This window comes from Eriocheir sinensis, chromosome 5 (assembly GCF_024679095.1).
Source record: "Eriocheir sinensis breed Jianghai 21 chromosome 5, ASM2467909v1, whole genome shotgun sequence".
Taxonomy (NCBI): Eukaryota; Metazoa; Arthropoda; class Malacostraca; order Decapoda; family Varunidae; genus Eriocheir; species Eriocheir sinensis.
Window position 1 is genome coordinate 4,201,776 of NC_066513.1, and position 26,512 is coordinate 4,228,287.

At 43.1% G+C, this 26,512-nt stretch overlaps 2 long non-coding RNA genes across 2 annotated transcripts; one reads left to right on the forward strand and one right to left on the reverse strand.

Annotated features, from left to right (window-relative positions):
* Nucleotides 1–453: 453 nt before the first annotated feature.
* LOC126983660 (uncharacterized) lies at nucleotides 454–16,381 on the forward strand. Its single transcript, XR_007736102.1, has 4 exons — nucleotides 454–1,509; nucleotides 3,792–3,952; nucleotides 15,677–15,797; nucleotides 16,234–16,381. It is a non-coding gene; the product is annotated as an uncharacterized LOC126983660 (long non-coding RNA).
* Nucleotides 16,274–25,098, reverse strand: LOC126983653 (uncharacterized). The gene is made up of 3 exons (XR_007736097.1): nucleotides 21,507–25,098; nucleotides 21,273–21,381; nucleotides 16,274–16,420 (listed from the first exon to the last, which is right to left on the reverse strand). It is a non-coding gene; the product is annotated as an uncharacterized LOC126983653 (long non-coding RNA).
* Nucleotides 25,099–26,512: the final 1,414 nt, after the last annotated feature.

Here is a 26,512-nt window from a genome sequence, read left to right on the forward strand (position 1 = left end):
TAGTCTTCTGTGTGGTACTTTGTCGAAAGCCTTTTTTAAATCCAGGTACACTCCATCCCCCCAGCCTTCTCTCTCCTGTAATAAATCTGTCACCCTTGAGTAGTAACATAACAAGTTGGTGACATACGATCTCCCTTTCCAGACTGGCAATCCGAGATAATTCTCTCACTTTCTAAAAAATCCGACCACCTGTTTTTAACTAGCCTCTCACATATCTCCGCAACCATAATTTTATGTATAAGGTTGAGGAGACAGCCTGCGTGTCGCGGCGCGGTGAGGGGCAGACACTGGGATGTCAAGACTTACTTCTGGCCTTCCATTCTGTTTGCTATGCAGAGCTGACTCTTTTCATGCATTACAGTGCGCGCGCGCGTGTGTGTGTGTGTGTGTGTGTGTGTGTGTGTGTGTGTTATGGATTTTTCCTGGTATACACATAAATCATAACGCTTCATTTCCTCGCAGATCGCAGGGACAAGTACGGATGGACCCAAATACGATGTTGTGAAAAGCTAACACACGATAAAACATCATACACACACACTCACACACACACTGTAGTGCATGAAAAGAGTCAGCTCTGCATAGCAAACAGAATGGAAGGCCAGAAGTACGTAATGACATCCCAGTGCCTGCCCCTCACCGCGCCGCGACACGCAGGCTGTCTCCTCAACCTTGTATATAAAATTATGGTTGTCAGCTGGATTGTATTCCAATCACTAGTGTGTGTTTTCCTCGGCGTCTCCTAGTAGAGTGTTTTCATCATTGTGTTTGCGAGTGTTTTTACTTGTGTCCCGCAGCCTCCACGAGCTGCAAAGCTTCACAATGAGCATCGCTGACGGCCACGCAGGTGAAGCTTACCTCTACCCTGAGTATATATGTGATCTGCCAGCGGTAGCGTGTCAGTCTTGACTTATGTCTGTTCTAAAGCTTGGAGCGGACATGTGCCTTATCTGGTGCAGCTGGGCGAGGCGAGGATCGGGAGGTGTTCTGCGGCGTGACGTCATGGTGTAAGCACTAATAATATGCTATTTCTTTTGTTTCCTATAGATTAGTTTAACAACTTTTGAGAAGTAAATGTTAATCTAGGGTCGACAGCTTTTGCTATATCCAAACTTGTGGTACATTACATCTAAAAGGCTGAAGACCACTGCTACTTAGGCTCGATAAGCGTGCTGATAGTTGACTCTCGTCGGTATTTATCAATAACCTAACTTAGCCCAGCAATCACACCTAATAAAACCTAAGTAACAGAATTATACCTAACCGTACGGGTGATCAATGGACGTGTACTGAAATGTTTAACCTGTCCAACAGTCTCTAGATAACTCTTTCTAAGTCTGGAGAAGCTTCGGAAGAGTCGTTTGAGCGTTCGAATCGATGACAAACCTTGTGTGCCAAAGGGCGGCGTCACTCCGGCCGCCGCTTCCTGAGAGTTGCGACCAAGGAGACTAATAATCTTGGTTACGACCTTCTGGACGTTATCAAGAGTGGTGACGATGGTGTGTGCAGGTAGGAGGATATTACAGGCTGGATGACACTGGATGTTGTTAAGTGTGGTGTGGAATTAAGGACTTGTAGATGACGTTCAGGTATGGGATGGAGGAGGGTGCAGGTAGATGAGTGAGACGGGGTGACACTGGGCATTGTCAGGTGTGGTACGTGTGAGTGGTGTGTATGAAGTTGCAGGTGGATGGTGTGGGGCAGGGTATCGCAATTTGTGTTGAGTAAACAATGGAGTATAACGGATGTACGATGGTAGGTCTGAGGCAGGAAATGTGAAGAGGTAGGATGTTGGGTTAAGGCGCGGAGGTGTGGAGTGATTGACATGGATAAACGTTAAAATACAGCACCCATGACTAGGGAGATGAGATAGGTCTTTACAGGCTTAGATTAGACTATGTACTAGGGTGTGAAATATTTTGATTGTTGTAGCAGGAGTACACAGCGACAGGTGTGCCTTGGAAGGTGTGCGACAGGTGCTAATGGAACAGGTGTGAAGTAACAAATGGAGTAACAGTGGAGAACAAAAGGCACTGGCGCTTGGCAGGTCTTGGGCAGGTGTGGCTAATGCGGGTGTTTTCTATGGGGTTTTGTGCCTTGAGGAGGGCTGGCCAGGGCTGGTTCAATGTGATGGTTAGCAGGCTGTGTGGGTCACCAGGTGTGGGCAGTGCGGGTGTTTTCTATGAGGGTTTGTATGGCAGGCATTACAAGTACAGTGAGGATTGTGGTCTTCGCTGTTCTGTCAAGTCATTCGCAGGGGATGGTGTGCCGTGCTGGTGTAAGCTGCTGAACTACTTGTTTCATAATGCGGTAAAGATTCGTTTTAGGTCCGTGCCAGTATCTCATAATCTACTTTATGAAACATCACTATCTCTTCATATATCTTTTCTACCAACCTTCAACAGGCATGGAAACGCCTTGAAAATCCAATTCAAGGACTTTTTTTTAACTCTTGAAAATAGGGGATAATGTTTACGAAAGCGCGTCGCCTCCTCTGGCGACGGCCGCGGCGACGCTGCAGCCGCCGCAGCCATAAAATAGCTCGCAGAGGGTTTGGGGTCGGGGAGCATATTTGAACTACTCCAACCGAACTTTACGACCTACTCGACCCCCCCTTCTAACCAGGAGGGCTATGACCCCCCTGGAACCCCCCCACATGTATATGTGACTTATTTCAGCGAGGAGGTATTTCTCGCAACACCCGCTGCAGTGTCGCCGCGGCCGTCGCCAGAGGAGGCGACGCGCTTTCGTAAACATTATCCCCTATTTTCAAGAGTAAAAAAAAAGGCCTTGAATTGGATTTTCAAAGCGTTTCCATGACTGTTGAAGGTTTGTAGAAAAGATATATGAAGAGATACTGATGTTGCATAAGGTAGGTAATGAGATATACTGGCACGGACCTAAAACGAATCTTAACCCATAATGCGCATTAGTCCAGTCTATTCCAACCACTCTAAACATGTTTACATGTAAGGTAGTTACGGCGTGCTGACTCCTTATTCAATCCATAGGTATCAATTTTGCATGAAATCTTAATTTAAGTATTCGCCCATTGCTTTCACAAGAATATTTATCATCGAATATTTTACGACCAGCGGCGCTCATGGGTTTGTACTGGCGAATGACTTGTCATCTGAAGGTTTTTGATGGTAGTGAGGAGAGATGGGCAAAGAAAATATTGCAAGAAAGTAGAAACAATTCCACCTGGGGGAAAGAGTTAAAGAGGTGGAAAGGGAGAGAACACCTGAGGGAGGAGTGGAATGAAATGGAGATCAGGGATGTGAAGAAGGCAGTTGAAAGGAACGGACAAGTCAAATGGCATGAAGGAATGAGTGGCAAGTGAACGCTAAAATGGTACAGTAGGAAACAGAAAGCAGAGGGCGTACATTGGCATGTATACAGGAGACTGGGGGAGCAAGCTGTTGTTTAAAGCAAGAACAGGAACCCTGGAGGTAAACGGCAGGAACAGGGACGGGGGAAACCAGCACTGTAGCTGTAGGACAGGGGAGATAGAAACAGTAGAACACCTAATAGTGGAATGCAGCAACTATATATATGAGGGGCAGAGAGGGGAGCTATAGTGGCAGGAGTAGTGACGGTGATAGGCAGAGAGGAGTGGGCTAGGAGGCTAGAGGAGGACAACGGGGCGATCTGCACGGTGTTGGGGCTGTATGGGGACAAAAAGGAGACAGAAAGAAGAATGGTAAAGTTGGTAAAAGTGTTCCTCGCGCAATGCTGGGAAAAAAGGGCACAAATGTCTGAATAAGTGAAGATAAGTGACTTTATTTCAGGTTAGAAAATAACATAATACTGAAAAGGAAGGTGTGTGAATAAGAAGAAGGGAGGAACGAGAGGAAGAGGACCTATAGAAGCGATACAAAAGCGTTACAGGTCAAAAGAAGAAGAAGAAGAAGAATAAGATAGGCTACACAACACATGGGAATAAGGTGAGGTAAGTAGCCGGGCAGTGATTTTATGTCGCCTAACGTACAGAGGAGACTAAACGTTCCTATGAGGGTTGTGTTTCAAGGGAGTTGTGATGGTCGGTGTGGTGAGTGTATTGAGTGGTTAGGTGGATGGTGTTAGCCTTTATTTATTATGGCTACAGTGCAGTACGGCATATATGGAAGATGTGGGATTACAGGTTAAATAGGTATGTGGTGGCGGAGGGTGCAGATTAATCAGTGTGGTCGAACAGGTGTGCGATGCGAGTTGGTTGCAAGGATGAGAGGCAGCCAGGTGTGTGAGGAGATGGTGGATGCTTGCTGTAGGCGTGCAGGTGTGGAGTGATTGGTTGGGCTGATGTGTAGTCTAGTAAGTTTGTCTTGGAAGGTGTGGGATGACGAGACCTGTCAAACCACGCCTTCCTTAGTGTGAACAAGTGTGTGTTTGAGGGTGTGATAAAAATGTATGCCTACTCGATTTGGTGTGACACATGACTCAATGTTCTGTAGTTTAAACTTACAATCAACTGGTGTTTGTGGGCATGTCTTGGTATTTATTTATATATGGAGCGAAAACGGTGTAGTTATTATTTTCAATTTATTTTCGTTCGATAATGTCAAGTGTTTGACATGGCAATTTTGGGGGGGTCTTTGTTTTTCATTATACTTTCTAGTGATTTGTGGAATGGGATAACTTATATACTGAACATTTGTGCAGATGATACAACATTGTGTACTATTTCATCCCCCTCAATATTGAGCCCTAGTGGCCAGGGATTTGTAAGATGACATTGGTAAGATGAATTCTTGGTGGATACATAAGAACATAAGAACATAGGGAAACTGCAAGAGGCCGGGTGGCCTACACAGGGCAGCTCCAGAATAACCCCCACTACTCACGGTGGGTGAGGTGTAGTTACAGGGGTTACAGGTAGAGGCTTGATCCTCGTTATACCGGCGGTACTAGGCATGCATCCAGTACCCTGTCACCTTACTGCACCCACACCTCGCTGCCACCTGTCGTCCTCGTCCATGTAGCTATCCAGTCTACTCTTAAAACAAGCTATCGTCCTTGCACTAACTATGTGATTGCTGAGTCTATTCCATTCCCCCACCACCCTATTACTAAACCAATGCTTGCCTATATCTCTCCTAAATCTATACTTTTCTAATTTAAATCTATTACTGCGAGTTCTATCCTGCTGGCTAATTCTCAGTACTTTACTTATATCGCCTTTGTTGTAACCCTTGACCCATTTGAATACTTCTATCAGATCTCCCCGCACTCTTCGTCTCTCTAGTGAATGTAAGTTTAGATGTTTCAGCCTATTTTGATATGGGAGGTTCCTCAGCCCCTGAATCATCCTGGTCATCCTCCTCTGAACTGATTCTAGCAAGTTGATGTCCATTCTGTAGTGTGGGCACCAAAACTGGACAGCATAATCTAAGTGTGGCCTAACTAACGCTAAATAGAGTCTGAGGATGACCTCTGCACTCCTGTTGGTTACCGTCCTGTTAATAAAGCCTAATCCCTGTTAGCCCTATTCCTCGCACTAATACATTGCTTCCTTAGTTTTAGGTCAGAGTTCAATAACACTCCTAAATCCCTTTCACACTCAGACCTGCCTATCGCTGTGGAGTCTAAACTATACCCGTGTAATGGTTTGCGTGTTCCTACACTTGGTGATGTTAAAATTCCTCTGCCATTTCTCTGACCAAGCTGACAGTTTGTTGAGATCCTCCTGCAGTGCTCTAGCATCCTCCCCTGTCCTAATAGTGCGTCCTATTTTGGTGTCATCTGCAAATTTACCTATGTCACTAGTTATCCCATTGTCTATATCATTGATGTAGATAATGAATAGAAGCGGGCCTAAAAGTGAACCTTGAGGAACCCTACTGGTAACATTACCCCATTCGGATTTTTTTACCGTTAATGGTAACCCTCTATTTCCTGTCGCTAATCCACGCCTTAATCCAATCAAATACCGTCCCTCTTATCCCATGAGCCCTGACTTTATTTAACAGTCTCTGGTGAGGTACCTTATCGAAGGCCTTACTAAAATCAAGATAAACCACATCATAGCTCTCATCATTGTCAGCTGCCTCGAATACTCTATTGTAAAAGGATATAAGATTAGTGAGGCACGACTTTCCTTTAGTAAACCCATGCTGTGAGTCGTGAATTAAATTATGTCTGTCTATATGGTCCCTAATACTATCAGCTATTATTGACTCAATCATTTTACCTATAACTGACGTCAAACTAATCGGCCTATAGTTCTCCATAGAAGATTTATCTCCCTTCTTAAATATTGGAATAATGTGTGCCTGCCTCCATGAAACAGGCACCACCCCAGTGTCTAGTGACTTCCCAAATACTTCTGTTAACTGCCCACTTATTTCAGTTTTGCATTCCTTTATTAACCTGGGGAAAAGTTCATCTGGCCCTGGCACCTTAGTGACTTTAAGTCTATCTATCTGTCTAATCACGAGCTCCCTACTTATGTTGATGTTGGTTAATTCTTCTACCTCTTCTCCCCAGTAGATCTGTTCTCCCTGAGGTATATCATCTAATCTTTCTTTGGTAAATACAGTTAAGAAATATCTATTTAACGCCTTGCTCATTTCCTCATCACTATCAATCAGTGATTCTCCTGACTTAAGCAGCCCTATCTCATCCCTAACCTTGGTCTTATAAAGCTGAAAGAAGCCCTTTGGATTGGTCTTTGCTTCCCTGGCAATTCTAATCTCATAATTACGTTTTGCCATACGTGTGTTCTTCTTTACTGCTCTAGCTAAATCGTTGTAACTATCCCTTAGGTGAGTTTCCCCCCTTTTAATTCTAACATATAGTCTTCTTTTCCTTCCTATTTCAGTTTTTAGCCTGTCTGTCATCCATCGCGGGTAATTACCTGTTGACCTGACTCCCCTGTGAAGTATAAACTGTTTCTGTCCTAATTTAATCTCCCTGACCAGACTATTGTACTCACCCTCCAAGCTACTGACCTGACTAGTGACCTCACCAGAGATTAACGCCCCTCCCTGCTCTGGGTCCTGACCTACTTCTGATCTCACTCCCCTAAGTCTCAGCAGCTGCTTTCTTAAGCCCTCATAGTCTGCCTTCCTGAAGTCAGATATTAATGTGTTGTTACTGCTTACTCTATCCTCCCATTTAATATTAAATCTAATTTCCTTATGATCACTGTTACCTAAAGAATCCCCAACCTCAATGTTGCTTATTATGTCCTCTCTATTAGTTAACAACAAATCGAAAATATTTTCTTCCCTCATTGGTGTTCTAATTAACTGCTTAAGGAAACTATCCTGTATCACATCTAACAAATCCTGTGCCTCTTGGTCTCCGGATAAAGTATCCCACTCTATATTCCTATAATTGAAATCACCAATTACACACACATTCCTATGTCTTGATGCCCTACTAATTTCTTGTAAAAGGGGTTGGCTACTGTCCCTGGTAAGGTTGGACGGTCTGTAAAGTACTCTTATGACAAGCTTCTCCTTCCTACCTATTGTTTCTACCCAGAGGGATTCTGTATTGCTATCTTCCTTGATTGAGTTGTTAATGACACACTTAAGATTGTCCCTGACGAAGAGTGTGACCCCACCCCCCTTCCTGCCTATTCGATCTTGGTGGAATAACTTATACCCTTCAATCTCTAATTCTGGGAGAAAGTGTCTGTCTGCAGTGTTTATCCATGACTCTGTGTAGCTATCATATCAAATTTCTCTACGCATGCCATTCCCCTCAATAAATCTATCTTATTCCTAATACTTCTACTGTTTGTATAGTACACATTTAGACCTACCCCTTGCCTTACCCTGCAGCCGCTATAATTATTACTACATTTAGTGCTCCCACTTGGTATTGCCATCTTAGGCCCCTTCTTACTTACCCTAAAAACCCTGCAGGGCCCCCAATCCACGTTCAAGGGCATCAGACAAGATCTGTACCCCCTCCCATGAAAGGTGAACCCCGTCTCTCTGGTATAGGTGGTTCTTGCCAAAGAAACTGTCCCAGGCATCGACAAATTTCCATCCATTGGCTTTGCAATAATTTGCCAACCTGCAGTTTAATGCAATAGCCCTGGACATCCAAATGGCACCAACCCGCCGCCTTGGCAGAACCCCACACACCACAGGAACCCCGCCTTTAGACGTAATTCTTCGAATGGCCTCAATGTAGCAACACAGGAGCTGCTCACTACCTAACCTGCCTATGTCGTTCCCTCCCACGCTCAGGCAGACGCTGGGTTTGACTCCCTCACCTGACATGCACGACTCTACCCTGTCGCTGACATCCTTAATCCCCGCCCCAGGAAAACACACCCTGGTCCTACGTGTCCTATCTTTAGCACAGAAGGCCCTATCTAACAACCTGACCTGGCTATCCCCAACAACCAAAATGTTACCTCTGGGCAGGGATTTGTCATCTGCCCTCCTCTCCTTCACCTCCTGCTCCTTCACTCCCTCCCTCAGCTCAGAGAGAGCCTGGAAGGAGTTGCGGCACTCCACATCCGCAGGACTGGTCCTCTTCAGCTTTAAGCAGTTGCCATGGCTCTTGACTACCTGCCAGCCCCCATCTTGTGACGGTGTACTATGTACATCGCCTGTCTGAGGACCTGATGAACGAAGGACTCAGTTTTCCTTCCTCATGGCCTCCACAGTCCTCTCCAACTCTTCAGTTCTCTCCAAGAGAGAATTTTACTAACTCAACTGTACCCACACCGGCCCTGCCTCCTCCCCTCCTTGCACCACTGTAACTCTTCCCACCAGACATGGTCAACACAAGAGCTAGCCCGAGCACGTCCTATCACCCTGAGGACCTGAGGTGAACTGTGAACATGGGCTGTGACTTTGAATCTGATGAAGGCCCACATTCGCACGTGCCACAGGTAGATCTCATTTTTCTAAATTCCTGTATGCCCTGATTATTTTTTTTTAATAACTGTGTGGTGAAAGATAATTATAATCTATAAAATTGTTAGGCATGACTACAAACACATTAAATCAGCTTCCGAGTCTCGCCAGCGCTTGATGGCTTTAATTATTAACTCATTGATAATGGTAGTACTTTATCAAATTCCTTTTATATTTTTTTGACACGTTTATCTCTTAGTATTTTATTTTATTTTTATGTTGAGCCTTTGGCATAGGTAGGCTTTCATGATTGTGTCTACTGGTCAGCCCCAGCCTGTTAGTAGGGCAGGCAAGTATTTTATAGTGGTGCCTTTCTTGTTTGGCTCATGCTGAGCCCATAGAGCTCCACTTCATCTCTTGAGAGAGTTTTGCTGGATTTTGGGTTGCTAGGTGTTCACCCAGGACTGCATGTGGATTGTCTTCAGCCACTCGGCAATGACCGAAAATTGTCAGCTTATAGTTGCTGGTGAAACTTGAATCCAGGTCCTCTAGGAGACCTTGTCCATTTACTGGCCACTTGGCCGCCACCTCTGCTGCATTTCTGGATTGGGAAGTTAATGAGATCAAATATTATCTTCCTAATTTAACCATTGATGTTGAACTTTGCTGCCTTTTTCATTCTCTAATTACATTATTGAACAAAACATTCAATAATTATAGTTATTCATAATATTGAAATCTTTAATTATGTAATTTCCAGCACCAGGTTTGCCCTAAATCAAAATGATTTGGCATTTTCTGATATTCCTTTTTGCAGCCTTGCTGCACAAGACTATCTACTCTTGCTCTTCCCTATTCTACCCAAATCACCTATGCAAGAGTTAACCATCCTCTTCATTCTTTCTGCTTGTAAGCTCTGGAACAGCTTTCCTCTGTCTGTATTTTCTCCTGCCTACGACTTGAACTCTATCAAGAGGGGATCGAGTATCAAGACGCCTCTCCTTCTGAAACTGACGTACCTCTCTTCTGTCTTCTCATTTTTTCCTTTTACTGGAGCAGTACTCGGTGGGCTTCTTTTCCTTTTGTTTCTTGTTCTTGAACTGCTTCTGGTACAAAAAAAAAAAAACTATTGAAACTTCAACTTCCCAAGAGTTTTATTTCAAATTTATTAAAATTACAGAACTTTCTTTCTAATAGTGTTAATGTTGAAAACCTGCAGCTTTTTAAGGGTTCGGTGAATGTTTCTTATTCAAAGAGGGATTGGCAAATTGTTTAATTTTTTTTTCAGAGCCAGATATTTCTTCCATTACGGCCCAGTCATATATATAGTCCTCTTAGCTCTCCCCAGGTACTGGCATTCATTAGAAGGTAGTTGGATGTAATGCACCATCTCCTGAATGCACCAGACCGAATGCACCCCAGCCTAGTTTGAATGCACCAACTTTGTAGTCTGAATGCACCAGACTGAATGCACCACCTGCCTAGTCTGAACGCACCCACTTTCTAGTCCGAATGTAGTAATAAATGGAAGTCTTGTTCACCACAGTGTTAGTTACCAAGAGTGTAACAGTAAATTAATACAAGCATCATACAGAGTCTTTATTAGTCTTCATTAAAATTTTAAAATTTTGGTGGCGAACCCGCGTGACGAACCGCACTGGTGACGAAATGGGGTGTATCCTTCTGGATCCTACATATTTTCTTCTGTTTGCTCAGCCTTACTAGTAGAGGGAACAACTTTGTCTCGTCATAAAGTATATTTTTGGCTTCCTGGCGTGGTCTTACATCTCCTTCACACACTACACATGGAAAGTGAATCCAGTCCTTATGTCCTGTGGTATTCATTGTAAATGGATTGAAGGCTTGGCGATGTCTTCTCTGTACTCCCAGAATTGTAACTGACTGAAGGCATTGTGCTGATACTGTCGAAAGTTCTCCTAAACTACTGGTAAACACACTACAAGTAAACAGGCAGTTAGGCCTATTCTGTCAGCTGAGACTGTGGAAACGAGCTGTTATTTATAAACAGTTCCTAAACCATTAGTAAACAAGTAGTTATAGGAGCTAAAATGTAAAATATTAACTGGCCTTAGATCGGTGCATTGGAACCATAAAGGGTGGTGCATTCAGACTGGGAGTGGTGCATTAGGACTAGGCCTGTGGTGCATTGGAACCTTATACGTGGTGCATTCAGACCAAGGATTGGTGCATTTTGGCAGTGGTGCATTCAGGCAGTGGTGCATTAAGACCATAAACCCATTAGAAACAATTGTTGAGCACAGTGACATGTGTTTGGAATGCCTAAGACAGTTGATCGCAGGACAAGTTACTGTTTGTCGTTGATGAGGTTTCAGGCCCTGCTCCACTGCTGGTGCAGTGCTCTGCGAGGGCCATCAACAATTACAATGTTAGCCTCAATCATAATCCTCAATGTACTTTTCTCAAACATCGTAGTGAGTTAGTGAGTCTTAATTGCTTTCATGAATAATATCACAAATCTCCATTGGTTCAGTTTTCATGTCCGATATTTTCGTTATACAGTAGTATCATCATCGTCATTTCATCGACACCTGCTCCTAGGAGCTCCCAGCAGGGGATGGCCATGGCAGAAGAGCTTCCAACTTTCACTGTCCAGACACTCCCTCCTTGCCTGCTCAAAGTTTCTCAAAGATCTTTCCCCCCTCTCCCTAATGCACTATTGCACCCTATCCCTCCATTTCACTGGAGGTCGTCCTCTAGCATTCCCTCCCTCCATCTCACTCACACCCTTCTGGTCATCTTACTCTCCTCCATTCGCTCCATGTGGCCAAACCAGTTTAAAGTCTGTCGCTTCGCTTCTTCCACCACTCCACACCTCTTCCCTTCACCCCTGTGACACATTCCAAAATGCTCGTACACACTTTCATTACTCATTCCATCCATTCTACTCACACCACAAGCACTCCTCAAATAACTCATTTCCACTGCCTACACTCTAGACCTCTGACTTTCATTCCAGGGCCACGTTTCACTTGTATATGTGAGGGTTGGTACTGTTATTGTATTTCTCAAATCCCTCTTTACCTCCATGCTCACACTTCTGCCATTCATGATTTGTCCCAAAGACCCTACCACTCTTCTTCCTTGCAATGCCCTTTCTCTTATCTCTCCCTCCGTACTACCATGCTTACACATAACTGATCCAAGGTACTTAAACTCATTGACCTCCTCCATTTCTTCACCATTTAAAATTATTTTGCATTCTTTTTCACATTCAATTCCCACTCTATATGGGCATACAAAATCTACAACCTCACTTCTACTTATCTCACAAACCATCACTTTACTTTTGTTGACATTTATTTTCAGTTTTCTCCTATTACAGACACTATCAAAAACACTGACCAAATTTTGTAGGTCACTTTCATTTTCTGCAATGAGCACCGTGTCATCAGCAAACAATATCGAATTCAGTACCCTCTTCCTTCCCTCATCGAACAGTCTTACTCCAACTTCTCCAACTTTGCCCTTCATTTCTCTAATAACACCATCCATATAAATATTGAATAACCATGGTGACATGACGAACCCTTGTCTTAAGCCCAGTTTTATCTCAAAATGTTCACTTGTTTCTCCAGTAATTTTGACACATGCAGATGCATCATCATAGAAAGACTTTATTGCACTAAGCAGTTTTCCTCCCACACCATAAATCTTTAAAACATCCCACAATGCAATCCAATCAACTCTGTCATAAGCTTTTTCCAAATCCATGAAGGCAGTGTATAGTTTGTTTCCTTTTGCTAATATTTTTTTCTACTACCATCCTGAAGGCAAATATTTGATCCACACATCCCCTTTCCTTCCTGAAGCCCCTTGTTCTTCACTGATTTTCTCTTCTGTAAGTCTTTGCACCCTCTCTATTATGACTTTTCCATATACCTTTTCGGGTATACTCAGGAGACTTATGCCTCTATAGCTCCCACATTCCCCTCTCCTGCCCTTCCCCTTGTAAACTGGGACAATGATGGCTTTCGTCCACTCTGCTGGCACCCCCCCCCCCCTCCCATGCTACTTCACATATCTTGACCTTCCATTTAACAACTACATCTCCACACTTCAACATTTCTGCTGTGATTCCATCAATTCCTGCTGCCTTTCCATTTTTTAATCTTTTTATTGTCTGATTTACTTCTTCATATTTTATACTTTCTTTATATACTCCTCCTCTACTCAAAACTGCTGCTGTTACAGCTGCTGGACGTCCATCCTCAAAATTCATTAAGTTTTTGAAATGTTCTCTCCATCTCTTTTTCACAGCTTCCCTGTCTTTCAACATCTTTCCATTCTCTTCCATAACTTCATTTATTTTCCTTGGAGATATTTTCTGCATTTCTTTCATTTTTTACAATTTTTTTACAATTAAATATCCAACAATTATTTCCAACTCACTGAACATTTATCACACACATTTTATCTTTGAGTACAAACACTAATTAATAGTCATGATCAGTCATGTTACGAATTCTCTCAGTTTGAGTCTGGAGAACTACTCAACACTGGTCATTCGCTGAATGGTTGATTTCAGGCTTCTTGTATCTTACACAATTTATGCATTTCTTCTCAGCCATGATGCACTCCTTTGATTTATGTTTGCCAGTGCATTTGAAACATTTTGGGGCTTCTCCATTCCTCTTAGCAGTACAGTTGCTCTCTGACAATGATAGCATATAATTGCATGGTATCTGTCTCTCACTGTGTATATTCCCCATTCTAATTTTAACTTGTCATGATTCTTGTGAATCAGCACTCTCACAGTTGGGTCGCACATCAGAATGTAGTGCATTGTACAACCGCCAGCGGCTGGCTTACTAAAAATCAGCTCAATCTTATTCTCAACACCCTCAATTGTGTGTAAGAACTCATTGCAGTCTAAGATGGTCTCCTTTATTTTTTCCCTGGTCTACTCTTTATGCACATTGCATATCATGATCTTTGGTTTCATCTTTCCAACACTCTTGGTACTAATTTGCTCAACAGACTCCAATTTTTGAGCAGCCTCATCCTTTGTGTTCTCATTATCAAAGTTCATGACAATATTACCTCCATTAGTGAATCTTGAATCAGTTATTTGAATACTATTCAATGCCTGGGAGACTTCATCCTTCATGTCTGTTGCCTTCTTTTCCTAGGCAGAAGCTTTCACAACTATGAGATTCTTCTTCACTTCCCTGCCTCTCTTTGCCACCTCAGCCTAGCTAGATTCAGCATGCTCAGCACGAAGCGTGTCAACAACTGATCCCAGCACCTCATGCACCTTCTCAGCCCTTGATTCAACCTCATCCTTAACCATAGATATTTTTTTTAGATAATTCTTGCTTGAATTCATCCAATTTTTCCACAATGCTGGTAGCCAGAGATGATTTATGGAGGCATGGGGTGCATATCCAGTTTATTTTGGGTGTATTGCTTGAGTCCAGTCAAATTAGCACACTTTACATGACACCACCTAGGACACAAAGAGCATCCATTCCACTTCTTACCTGAGAATTCCACACAAACAAGCACAAATCCCCCAGTCCCTTGGCCCCGACAGCCATGTCGACACTTTATGTGTGGAGCTAAACGCAACACACATCCACTCAACACCATGACCACTCACTCACCAAAGTTAAGTGACTGGTGTGGAAAACAGGTGGACGATGAAAGCACAGGCAACCACTGGTGAACATTTAAACATACGGTAGCAGGGGCTTGGTAGGTGCTGGGCAGGTGTGGCAGTGTGAAAGCTGTCTGTGTGGTGTGGTGCCATGAGGTGGTAAGCAGTGCTGGTTTGGTGTGTGGATCAACAGGTATTGGTCTTAGTTTGAGAGGTAGTCATTCAGTTAGGTCACTTTGGTGGTAACGACAACCTTTAGAATGGCTTGGTGTACTTAAGGTAGTGCCAGCAGGGAGAGGGGGAGCATTTTCAGGGCTCCACCCTATCCAGCACTCATTGCCCAAACATTCTCCAAAAATTCTTTTCCCCTCTGTCATTTTTCTTGCCCCTTTTGAGGGAATACTGAGCCCTGGCAGGCAGTTTTCTTTCAGTGAGTATCTAATAAAGGTGTGAACAGGTATGGTTTAAAGGGTATACAATAGTAATTATTATGGTTACCAGCTGTGGACAGGTGTATCTGCAGAGGAGTAGGACAAGCGTAAGTGGGACAGGTGTAGAGCAACAAGTATGGAGTAACAAGTGGGGATGTAAGGAACACACAGCCCCAGGGTGTTTATAAAGGAGGTATCAAGCTTTTGGCAGGTGTGTTTGCTGCTGGGTATTGTGGCATGATGGGGCTGGACTTGGCTGGGCTGGCGAGGCGGGTCATCTGGCTTTGGAGTCACGGTTAAGTATGATGTTACACTGTTCTCTTGTTGAAAAGTCCCATGTAGGTGATGGTGTGTTGTGCTGGTGAGAGGTGTCAGTCTGTTAAATGTAGTGAGTTACTTCACCAATCATTACCCTAATCACTTTTACTCATGAGTTTGTAAGGGCGAGTGACAGTCAGCTGGAGGCTTTTGATGTAAATGTGGTATTGCTGTATGTAGTAATCTCATTTCTTTTATCTTGCTTACCACAGAACAGGATGTGGCATATTAACCAATTTTGGCAAGCTATCCCTTGCTGACCGACTTGTAGCTTCCTGGTGATGTAGTGTAGGGTCAATTGGCATGAGGCATGGACTGGAGGGTGAGATACACGATGCAGGGGAGGGAGGAGAGTATGCCCGCAGGGGATGTGGGTACGCACGGTAACACAACCTGTTGAATTAAATGCATCTTATTTGCATTAAGGATTGTGCACTGGTGTCTTTAGTTGTTTAATTATATTCTAGAATTGTTGACCCTGGAGAAGCAACCAAGAGAAGATTCTCAAGACTTTGGAGCTGCAGATGAGGGTCATAATAGCAAGGAAAACTGTTCTCACCTCTGCTGTCAGTCTTCCGGGAGGGCGAGGTATGAAATCTGTGGCAGTCAGGTGCCGGTAGCGAGTGTTGTTTGCTGTCACCCCCCCCCCCCCCCAGGAGGCTGCCTCAGTCCTATGTTCACATGCGCAAGGGACTGATGATCCTGTGGGGTCTATTTTGAGCAAGCGATGTGTGGATCAAGCCATTTGCATCCCTCCGGCAGCCCCTCCCTCATCACTGCCCTTTTAACAAATATTTTTTGCAAATGGAAATTTTCAGAGAAATGATTTTAGACTGATACATTAGATGCTCAAAACAGCCCCCACAAAATGAACCAAGTTCAAGATGCATGTTGCATATAGGTCCAAGGCTACAAGGAAAAGTAACAGTGGGATAAATAAGTGATTGTTATGTACCTTTTTTTATTAAAGCATTGTATCTTAAAACGTAAGCCACAGCAGCCACAAACTGATCTCTCATTGCAGCTTGAGGCAATGATGACATGTCCCCGGTCCTCGTAATCTTGTGGCTTTCTACTGTTGCTCATCGTCGTCTTGACAAGACCACCTCTCCTTACATAGTCCCCTGGACGGTCGGACTGCACGGCCATGAGTTGAGTGGATGAACCCTGATGCAGCATTGCCTCACAGTGAATGACGTCAGAACACACTCCTGCAAACAGTAGTAAAGCATAAGGCTACACTTACTGCAAGTGTACAGTCACGATATAAAGTGATGTTGCCGCTTTCAGAATGTTTCGTACGGGAGCATTTGAAGGTAACTAAAGTGATGTGTATTTATTGCTTATGATATAATGTTCCCTTTTAATGATAATCTATATAATACGTTGTGATGTAAAACACAAAAAAATAACGTAGTAGTGCCTGAATTACAATTATACATTCATTTGTTTTAAAAAATGCAACTGTGAATGTCATGTGTTGTCTTCAGTACTGAAGCTTGAAATGATTTGGCTCACGTCGTGTTCTTATCTTTGCAAAAGAGTTGTTATACGTCGTTCAGATTTAGGCGATATATATATATATATATATATATATATATATATATATATATATATATATATATATATATATATATATATATATATATATATATATATATATATATATATATATATATATATATATATATATATATATATATATATATATATATATATATATATATATATATATATATATATATATATATATATATACATACATACACACACACACACACACACACACACACACACACACACACACACACAGGGAGTCCTTGATTTGCACGATAGATGCGTTCCAGAAGGGACCGTGCAAAGTAAATTTCGTGCAATGTAAGGATGATCACCCTCAGTACTGGAGTAAACTGGGTTATTACTGAAAATCACTCTGCACCTCCAAAATACGATATTATGCCTCCATATTGTACTGAAGGGACGAAATACATGTCCCTTATCCATAATATGAAGGTGGAAAAACTTAAAAATAATGAAAAAGTGGTAAAGGTAGTGAAAAGGCATATTATACATATGCTACATACACTATGTTAAAGGATGGGAGTTGATTGAGTAAACCTCGATCTCTTTGGAGTACTACCACATGCTGGAGAATCTGATGGGTGCTTGGGAGCCATGGGAAGTTGGTAACACACTGAATGAACGGGGAGAGGGACGCTACCACAGCCGTGCGTGGGTAAAGAATGAGCGGCACGGCCCGGGTGGCTGTAAACACAGCGGGTGGTGGTAAACACCTAGTGATGCCTGGTGGCTGCATTACTGAACTAAATCAGCCGCGCGAATCAATTATGATTCCCCTCATCCAACCTCTCTACCTCCCACTCGGGTGTTGCTCCCTCTTCCTGGCTTGTCTACCCTTTGGTCTCCAGCTCCTCCTCCCATCACTTTCAAAACCTGCTGATTCTCCTTGCAATATCACCTCACTGCCTTAGATTCCCTTCTCTTTCTTTGACAAATCTACACTCCATTTGCTTTGATTATTCTATTATAACTGAGAGCCATCTTCCCCTGGTGCTTTATCATCCTTCTATGGACCAGCTTGGAAACATATTTGAAGTCTTCATCTGAATCTGTTCATAAAGTGGGAACATGGAATAAATGTGGGATAAAGTTTATAAAATAAAATTTCATAAAACCTTTCATTTTCTTCTTTACCCTGTAACTAACTATGACTGATGAGTTTAACGTGGCAGGTTGGAAAAGGAGCTTAGGTACCATGAAAACAATCAAGTTACTACTATACTTGCAACTGTACCTAAAATTCTACCGAGCTTTGTCCTGTCATTTTGATTCCAAAACCTGATAATCAAAGTCTGCGGCAACTACTGTCATGCCAGAGGGTTAAGTTAAGCATGGAACAAATACAGGAAACACCAAAAGTAGGTTTAAGTAGTATAAGTAGATTAGGTGGGTCGCCCTCCCGACCGTATGACGTCCAGATTCCAACACTTTTTTTGTAAGTGTTGGAATCTGGACGTCTAACAGTCGGGAGGGCGACCCACTTTTAAGTAAGTTAGTAATCTACTTACACTACTTAAACCTAGTTATAGTGCTTCCTGTATTTGTTACATGCTTAACAGAATCTTTTTCCTTTAGGGCTTGTGTGGATCGCATGGTATAAGAAAAATACAAGAAGAAGAAGAAATGATAACTTTTTACTATTACATATTATATATATGTGTAGTATATGTTTGTAGTGCATATAAAAAAAAAATGTAATCGTGCAATAAATAAATGCAATAACTAACAAAATATGTAATGCCACAAAAACTTCAAAAAAGTTCAGTTGCAGAAAGAATACATATGCTTGATGAAAATCACTACACTTATACATTTTGGTGTATCTACATTTTCAAAGTAGCGGTTTTTGAAACTATAAAAAATAGCAAAACCGCTACTTGTAAATATTTCTACAACATTCAACTACTACCATTTGACCTCAGGTCATGATGAGAACAATTAGCAGGTTTCTACCTTGGGATAGTATCTGAAACATGATTTTAAACATCCTCCCTCTGGCATGACAGTAGTTCCCACAAACTTTGATCATCAGGCTTTGGAATTAAAATGACAGGACAAAGCTCGGCATGCTTAAATTAACCTTCTGGCATTACAGTACTCACTTGGACATATAGCTGTGAATAGGGACATATTAGATGCAAAAGGAAAACTGAGGAAGTACAGGATGTGTTGGAATGAAAGGGAATGCAGAGTGGACTAATAAAGATGAGATAGAGAAAACCAGGGAATCAAAAGTAAGAAAGGCATTGATGGCTTATGATAGAAAAAACAGTAAATTAAAAGAATGGCACTGATGGTTTATGATAGAGAAAACCAGGGAATTAAAAGTAAGAATGGCACTGATGGAATATGATAGAAAAAAACAGTAAATTAAAAGTAAGAATGGCACTGATGGCTTATGATAGAGAAAACAAGGAAATTAAAAGTAAGAATGGCACTGATGGCATTTGAGCAGGAATGCTGAAATATGGATTAGTTATGGAGAGGATGTGTGTGATGTAGTGTGAGAACAGGTGAGGCGCTGGTGTCATGCCCCGAGATTTTTTTTTTTCTACTATTCTCTCGGCCCCACATGTCCTCTGCGTGTATCGAAACACGCGATAAATCAATCAAGACAAAGAGAGGGTATACTCGCTGGCTGCCTGGGATTGAACCCGCAACCAGAGTGACGAGAGAGCCACTCCTTACCGAGTCGGCCAAAGAGGTACCCCACTCGCCAAGTGGGTTATGGGAGCCTCCCTTATCAGGCCTAGTCGCCGCACTACACAGGGACTGGAAAAAGGCTTTCATGGTGCTGCTGTACAAAGGAAAAAAGTAAGGGGGCTTGTAACAGTATTATAAGAAAAAGCTTACATGCCAGGAAAAAAAATATGGTGGAGGTAAAGTTTGGGTCACAGATTATGGCTGCGCATGACCTCTATACTCATCTCCGTTGCAATGGCCCTTGAGTCCGTGATGGTTAGTAACCCATCACCCCGGGACAAAGGCCACTGTGACATCCGGGTTACCAGAGTTTTACCCATTTATTAACCAGCCCGAAAGGGAGGATGAACATCTGGGTGAGCTGCCCACGGATGCGTAGCTAGGCACCCTAACCACTGCACCACAGAAGCTCTATTCAAACATGGAAAGCTTAAAAATGACAGAATGATGGAAATAACCGATAGAACAAAGTGTTGATGAAAGGGTTTAAGAGAAGGGAGGGAATGTGTGGAAAAAGGTTTTGCACCGAAAATTCTAGTTGAAATAAATGTACCTACAGAGAGGGATGGGAAACTAAGTGTTTGCTGCTTTCATGGGCCAGGGAAAGGCCAATGACAAGCAGTGACATATCCAGGATTTTTCCCAGAGGGGGTAAACATTTGAAAAATTTCCCCAAAACATTTGGCACCAGAAGTAGCACTCTTTGATGTTAAATTCTACCAGAAAAAAAGGAAGAAAGGAGGAAGGGAAGTTTGAGTTAGGGGAAGGGGATGGAAGAAAGGAGGAAGGGAAGGTTGACTTAGGGGAAGGGGATGGAAGAAAGGAGGAAGGGAAGGTTGACTTAGGGGAAGGAGAAGGAAGAAAGGGAAACTTGAGTTAGGGGAAGGGGAAGGAAGAAAAGAGGGATGGATGAGATGGGAAGGGAAGGTTAAGTTAGAGGAAGGGGAAGGAAGAAAAGAGGAAGGGAAGGGAAGGTTGAGTTAGGAGAAGGGGAAGGAAGAAAGGAGGAAGGGAAGGGAAGGTTGAGTTAGGGAAGGGAAGGAAGAAAGGAGGAAGGAAGGAAGGTTTAGTTAGGGGAAGGGGAAGGAAGAAAGGGGGAAGGGAAGGAAGAAAGGGGAAGTGAAGGGAAGGTTGAGTTAGGGAAGGGAAGGAAGAAAGGAGGAAGGAAGGAAGGTTGAGTTAGGGGAAGGGGAAGGAAGAAAGGGGGAAGTGAAGGGAAGGTTGAGTTAGGGGAAGGGGAAGGAAGAAAGGAGGAAGGGAAGGGAAGGTTGAGTTAGGGGAAGGGGAAGGAAGAAAGGGGGAAGTGAAGGGAAGGTTGAGTTAGGGGAAGGGGAAGGAAGAAAGGAGGAAGGGAAGGGAAGGTTGAGTCATTGTTTCATCCATTTTACCAATAACATGGAGCTAGGAGGAGGAACAGTTTAACAAAGTAAGAAAGGGAATTTTAGGGTTAAATCACCCTTGATAAGTTATGAATATTTAAGTTAACGGCGTCAATTAATAGGGGCAGGCGTTAGGATGTTGTCAGAACTAGACTGTACGTAAATTCAAACATTTACAACTCACGGTCTCATGACGCAGCGAACCACTGCCCGTTTGGCTGTTTTTATTATATAGACAGTTTGTGATGAAACTGCTACAGCAACCTTACGCCGACACTGTAGTACGCTACTCTAAAACGTTACCGCGGCTGTGAATACTTTGTGCCCATCACATGAGTCCACCAGTGAACAGCAGCCCACCACCACCACCACAAATACCAAGTAACAGCAGAGAACAAACCTGATGACAAAGGAGCAAAAGTCTGCTACCAGCCACTCGCCTCACAGGGAATCCGGAGTCGGCCTTCTGCAGGACAGCGGGCGGGGCCAGTGGGTGGGGCTCGCTGGTTCTGCATTATAAAAAAAAACCTGCTGAAGGACCAACAAACAACCTACACAACAACCTTTCACATACAGCAACATTACGTGTTTAATAATGGCCTCAACATGGCTTACAAAACTTAAATTTTCTTACCAATGGAAGAGGAGGACCCGTGCACCTTTCTCTGGCCTGTCGTGAGCTGGACTATCACCGCTAAAGCTCTCCCCCTTCCCTCTCCCCTCTCCTCCCGTCCCTCCTCCTCTCTCCTTCCTCTGTAAGTGCTATTAAACAGCAACTTTTAATTCCCTCCTTTCCTTCCTCGTCCTCTTCCCTCCTTCAAGCCTCTTTTACATCCACCTTCCTCGCTGCACCCCCTCCCAACCCTCTCTCTCCTTCTCTCTCGCTCCGAACTTATTCCTGCTTCAAATGCCTCAAACTTCAGACTCGGCCAAGAAATCAGTGACTCCCCAACCTACATAGAAAGCCTGGTGACTTTTTTTTATGCTTTGTGATGCTTTATGGTCCTGGACGCAGTGATGCATTGGTGAGGAGAGGCAGTGTGAAAGAAAGGTCATACTCGATGTTATTCGTGTCTGAATTTCGGAACCGACTCGAAACATAGTATCTCGGAATCATCTTTCCTCCCTCCTGCTCCACTGGTCTCTTGGTCATTGTCTTCATGCGCTTTATTACACATTTTCATTATATTGATAGTTGTAAAGTTATTATTTTCATTCTTACTGTTATTATCATCATTTTCATTGTTAGCTTTCCCCCAGACCCTCCTCATAGTCTCCTAACGCAACACATCAACATCTCGTACACCAACGACCCGCCGGTCCCTCACGCACCCCATCGTGAAGCACAAAACCCTCATCTTCCTTCCCTTCATGTCCGTGTGTCCCTCTCCTTGTTTTACCTCTAGTCTTCATCATCCATCCACATAGCCACCTTTGTCATAACCTTGCAAACATGTTTATTATTTGTTGGGTCTTTAAGGGTTATATTCCCTCCTTGACATTCATGGTCTATCTTCTGTCATTTGTCATTCTTCGTTTTGTCTTTTACTCTTTTACGTCCTCACTCTCCGCCAGCTTCGCCTCCCTCCCTTGCTCTCTATGGCTTCTCATGTCTTCACTGGCTTTTAGAGTTCTTTATACCTTTTCTGCTTTCTCTTTCTTTGCTTTGTTTACATTCCTCCCCTAATCCTTTTGAACAGTATAAATGAAAAAGACAAACCATAGCTAAAGGGATGTTATATATCCTAGCGAAATTAGATTTTTTTATAGCTGAGGAAACAGTTCAAGGGGAAAAAAAAAAAAAAAAAAATTAAAATAAAATAAAATAAAATAAATAAATAAATAAATAAATAAAATAAAATAAAATAAAAAGGAAACAATAGTGAAAAAAAGCCTGCTACACACTGCTCCTATAAAAGAGTTAAGAGGAGTGGCCAAAAGAGAGGTCAGTTTCGGGAGGAGAGGTGTCCTTATACCCTCCTCTTGAAAGAGTTCAAGTCATAGGCAGGAGGATATACAGATGAAGGAAGATTGTTCCAGAGTTTACCAGCGTGAGGGATGAAAGAGTGAAGATGCTAGTTAACTCGTGCGTAAGGGATTTGGACACTAAAGGGATGAGCTTGAGTAGAAAGTCGTGTGCAGCGAGGCCGCAAAAGGGGGGAGGCATGCAGTTAGCAAGTTCAGAAGAGCAGTCAGTGTGAAAATAATGATAAAGATAGAAAGAGATGCAACATGGCGGTGGAATTTAAGGGGTAGATGACTATCAGTAAGAGGAGGAGAGCTGATGAAACGAAGAACCTTAGACTCCACTCTGTCCAAGAGAGCAGTGTGAGTGGAGCCCCGGCCCCCCCCCACACACACACATGTGAGATGCATACTCCATACGAGGGCGGACAAGGCCCCTGTATATGGATAGCAACTGTGCGGGGGAGAAGAACTGGTGGAGACGATACAGAACGCCCAACCTTGAGGAAGCTGATTTAGTGAGAGAGGAGATGTTAGGTTCCTAGATAAGATTTTGACTTAAGGATAGACCAAGGATGTTTAGTGTTGAAGAAGGTGACAGCTGAGTGTTGTTAAAGAACAGGGGATAGGTGTTTGGAAGACTGTGTCGAGTTCATAGGTGGAGAAATTGGATTTTTGAGACACTGAAGGACACAAGGTTCCTTTTACCCCAATCAGAAATGATAGTAAGGTCTGAGGTTAAGCATTCTGCAACCTCAAGTTTGGAGTCTTGCACTTCATGTTGAGAGGGTCTTCTGTTGAAAGACGTTGAATATTGCAGAGTGGAGTCGTCAGCGTATGAGCTTATGATGGCAATGACCTCAAATATTGAGAGAACTGAAAGTCTGCCTGTAACAGAGCTAATACTATGCTCGGGTTTTCAGCGGGGAACTTTAAGTGTTAGACGTCCTGAGTATTGATAACTTTTTAAAACTCGTTGGCAAGGCCTCCCTGGAATACACCGTGCTGCAGATCTGATCCCGAAGTTACAAAGACTTTATAAACTGCAGGGACGCGCTACGAAAACTCTATCATCGTTGAGGCAACAGCAGTATGAAGAATGAGTCAAACGACTCAGTCTCTTTACTTCGGAAAAGCAAATAACTATGACATGACTTATATGAAGTTGTACAAATTCCTGAAAAATATAGTAACGTCGACCACTCAAAGATTTTGGAATCCCAAATTAGCGGTCAACAGGATTTGTTTTCCTCGAATAGAAGCCTCAGGCGATGGAACAACCTTCCTGGATGAGTGATTCATGTACAAACAACCAGCTTAAAGAAATTCCTTGATCATTACTTTGTTGAACAAGGAGTCAGTTGAACAGTCCTGTGCGCACTTACAGCACGGAAATGAAAACATGGTTCAACATGTTCAAGAGATCACTGACGTGCCTGATGAAGTTGAGTGAACCACTAAAACTGCCGACCTCGGTATAATCCAGTTGGTGGTCATTGGATTTAATCCTGGGTATTATCCTTTACTATGTCCAGATTTTCGATAAGAACAAATTAATTCAAATTCATGTTTTTATCAGGGGTTATTGATGTCCATATCTCGAAAATGTGTTCATGAAGATCAGTTTGTTTCTTTCCACAAATTCAACGAGCTGATTTTCTCTCCCGCTTCTTGCACCGTTTCCAAAATGGTCAACCGCTGCTTCACCAACATTTTGGTCCCCACTCTATAGCATTAGTCTCCATGACCACTGAAAACTCGGTTTTATCTTTCTTTATTGCTACTTTCACATCCTCATAAAACTTTTTTACTTCATGGTAAGTGTAAGTTGACTTTAGTGCATGAACCTGAGATATTTTAAGATTGTACCTTTTGCTCAGCTTGATGAGGATACTTGTTACTATTTCGTTGATGCTGAAGACTTGTTTTTTGTTCCCTGCAAAAATCTTGTTAAGTTCGTCTTGTAAAACACCAGCCTATGTCTTGTGTTTAAGTTATCCACTTGAAATCATTATTCACTTTTCTTAGTAAGTGGTAAGAAACATGCTGCTGTTACCCTATTATCCTATTGCCCTAAATAAACTAATGTAGGTCATTTCTGCATGTTTCCTGTGGACCTTGGTTGTCAGCCCTAGGTCCTCCCTTATCAACCTCTCATAATCCCTGGCTTCCACAGCACAGCATGAGGTTAAGCTTGTTATTCAGGATGAAGGATAAAACGCTCACTGTTGTTTTCAAATAATCTCAAGACCGACCAACTGAAGTAGTTGGGATTTTATATTACTTGCCTCGTCACATTCAAGTCGTCACGTCAGCCTCTGCTCACGGAAACCTGAAATGACCCGCGCGACTCTGCCCGCTGCCAGCCAGCATCAGTCCAGCACTGAGAGGGCGGCTGGTGTGGAGAATTTTAGTGAGCCACTTCTGCAAGAAAAGGAAAATGGTGTAATAAGTATATTTATTTAGTGTTAAATTGTTTAAGTGAAGTTACTAGAAAATATATGAATGAAAGGAAAAGGAAAAGGAAACACACACACGAGGCACAGCAACACGGCGGTGGAAAAAGTTCATCACCACAACGAAGCGAAAGCCGACGTGAACCCTGCCTGACCCACTTCCATATTCTTTATCAACAAGGAACGTGCTACGCCTTTACTTGCACGCACAACAAGGGAGCCACGGCGGAATAATAAGACAGCAGGAAAAAACAAAAAAGTCCCTCATCACAACAGCACCGCAAAAGCTGTCGTCAAGTCCTTTTATTGCTCTCTTTCTTAGACAAACTGATGCACCTTCCTCAGAGCACGTGCATGGCTATTTAGGGTGACATGACAAAGCAAAAAAGTGAGGTGGAAAGGCCTCCTGAATCCCGACACAAACAAGATAAGGAGTTGCTATTGCAGGAAAAAAATTACGCTCTCATCATCAACGTGTGCCAAGCTTGGAGGAGGAAAAATACGGCAAAGTAGGCAGTCACTTAGCAAACCAGAGAACAACACCCTCTCCGGGATTCTAAGTGGTGCGCGAGAACCAAGGGGTCAAGACGTTCTTCCAAGGGGATTGTGCAAGAGGGGCGACTGTTAAGGTACAGAGGCGAGAGGAGGGGAAAAGAAGATGAAAGGCGAGGAGAAGAGAAGAGGAGAGAGGGGAGGAGGAGGAGTGGAGAGGAGAGGAGAGAAGAGGGAAGATAAGAGAAAAGGTGAGGAGAGAAGAAGGGGGAGAAGAGAGGAGGATGTTAAGAGGCTGGGAGAGGCAGAGAGAGTGGCTGTCAAAGGGATACAGGTGGAAAGGGGAGATCGAAAAGGGCAGTCATACAAAGGGCCGAGGTGGAGAGGGACAGCCACACAGAGGGCCAGGGTATGTTGCCAATAGTACGCTGTAAACTTGACTGCCAACACGCACCGTTGCCAGATTATCGTACTCGGAGCATCACATTCACCAGCTTCTCCCCCATAAATATCACCAGGAAACAGGAATAATAAACCATTCCAACAATAACGACAAATTACGATTATTGGGACCCAGGAAACAGTTTTTGGGATGGAAATCGGGAAATAGGAGAAACTGAGAACAACAGTCTGGCAGCGTTGGTCACACGTAGCGATGAGGCAAACGCAATATATCCATCATGCAAGTTTTAAACATCCTAAGCATGGAGCTCAGCCCATAACAAAA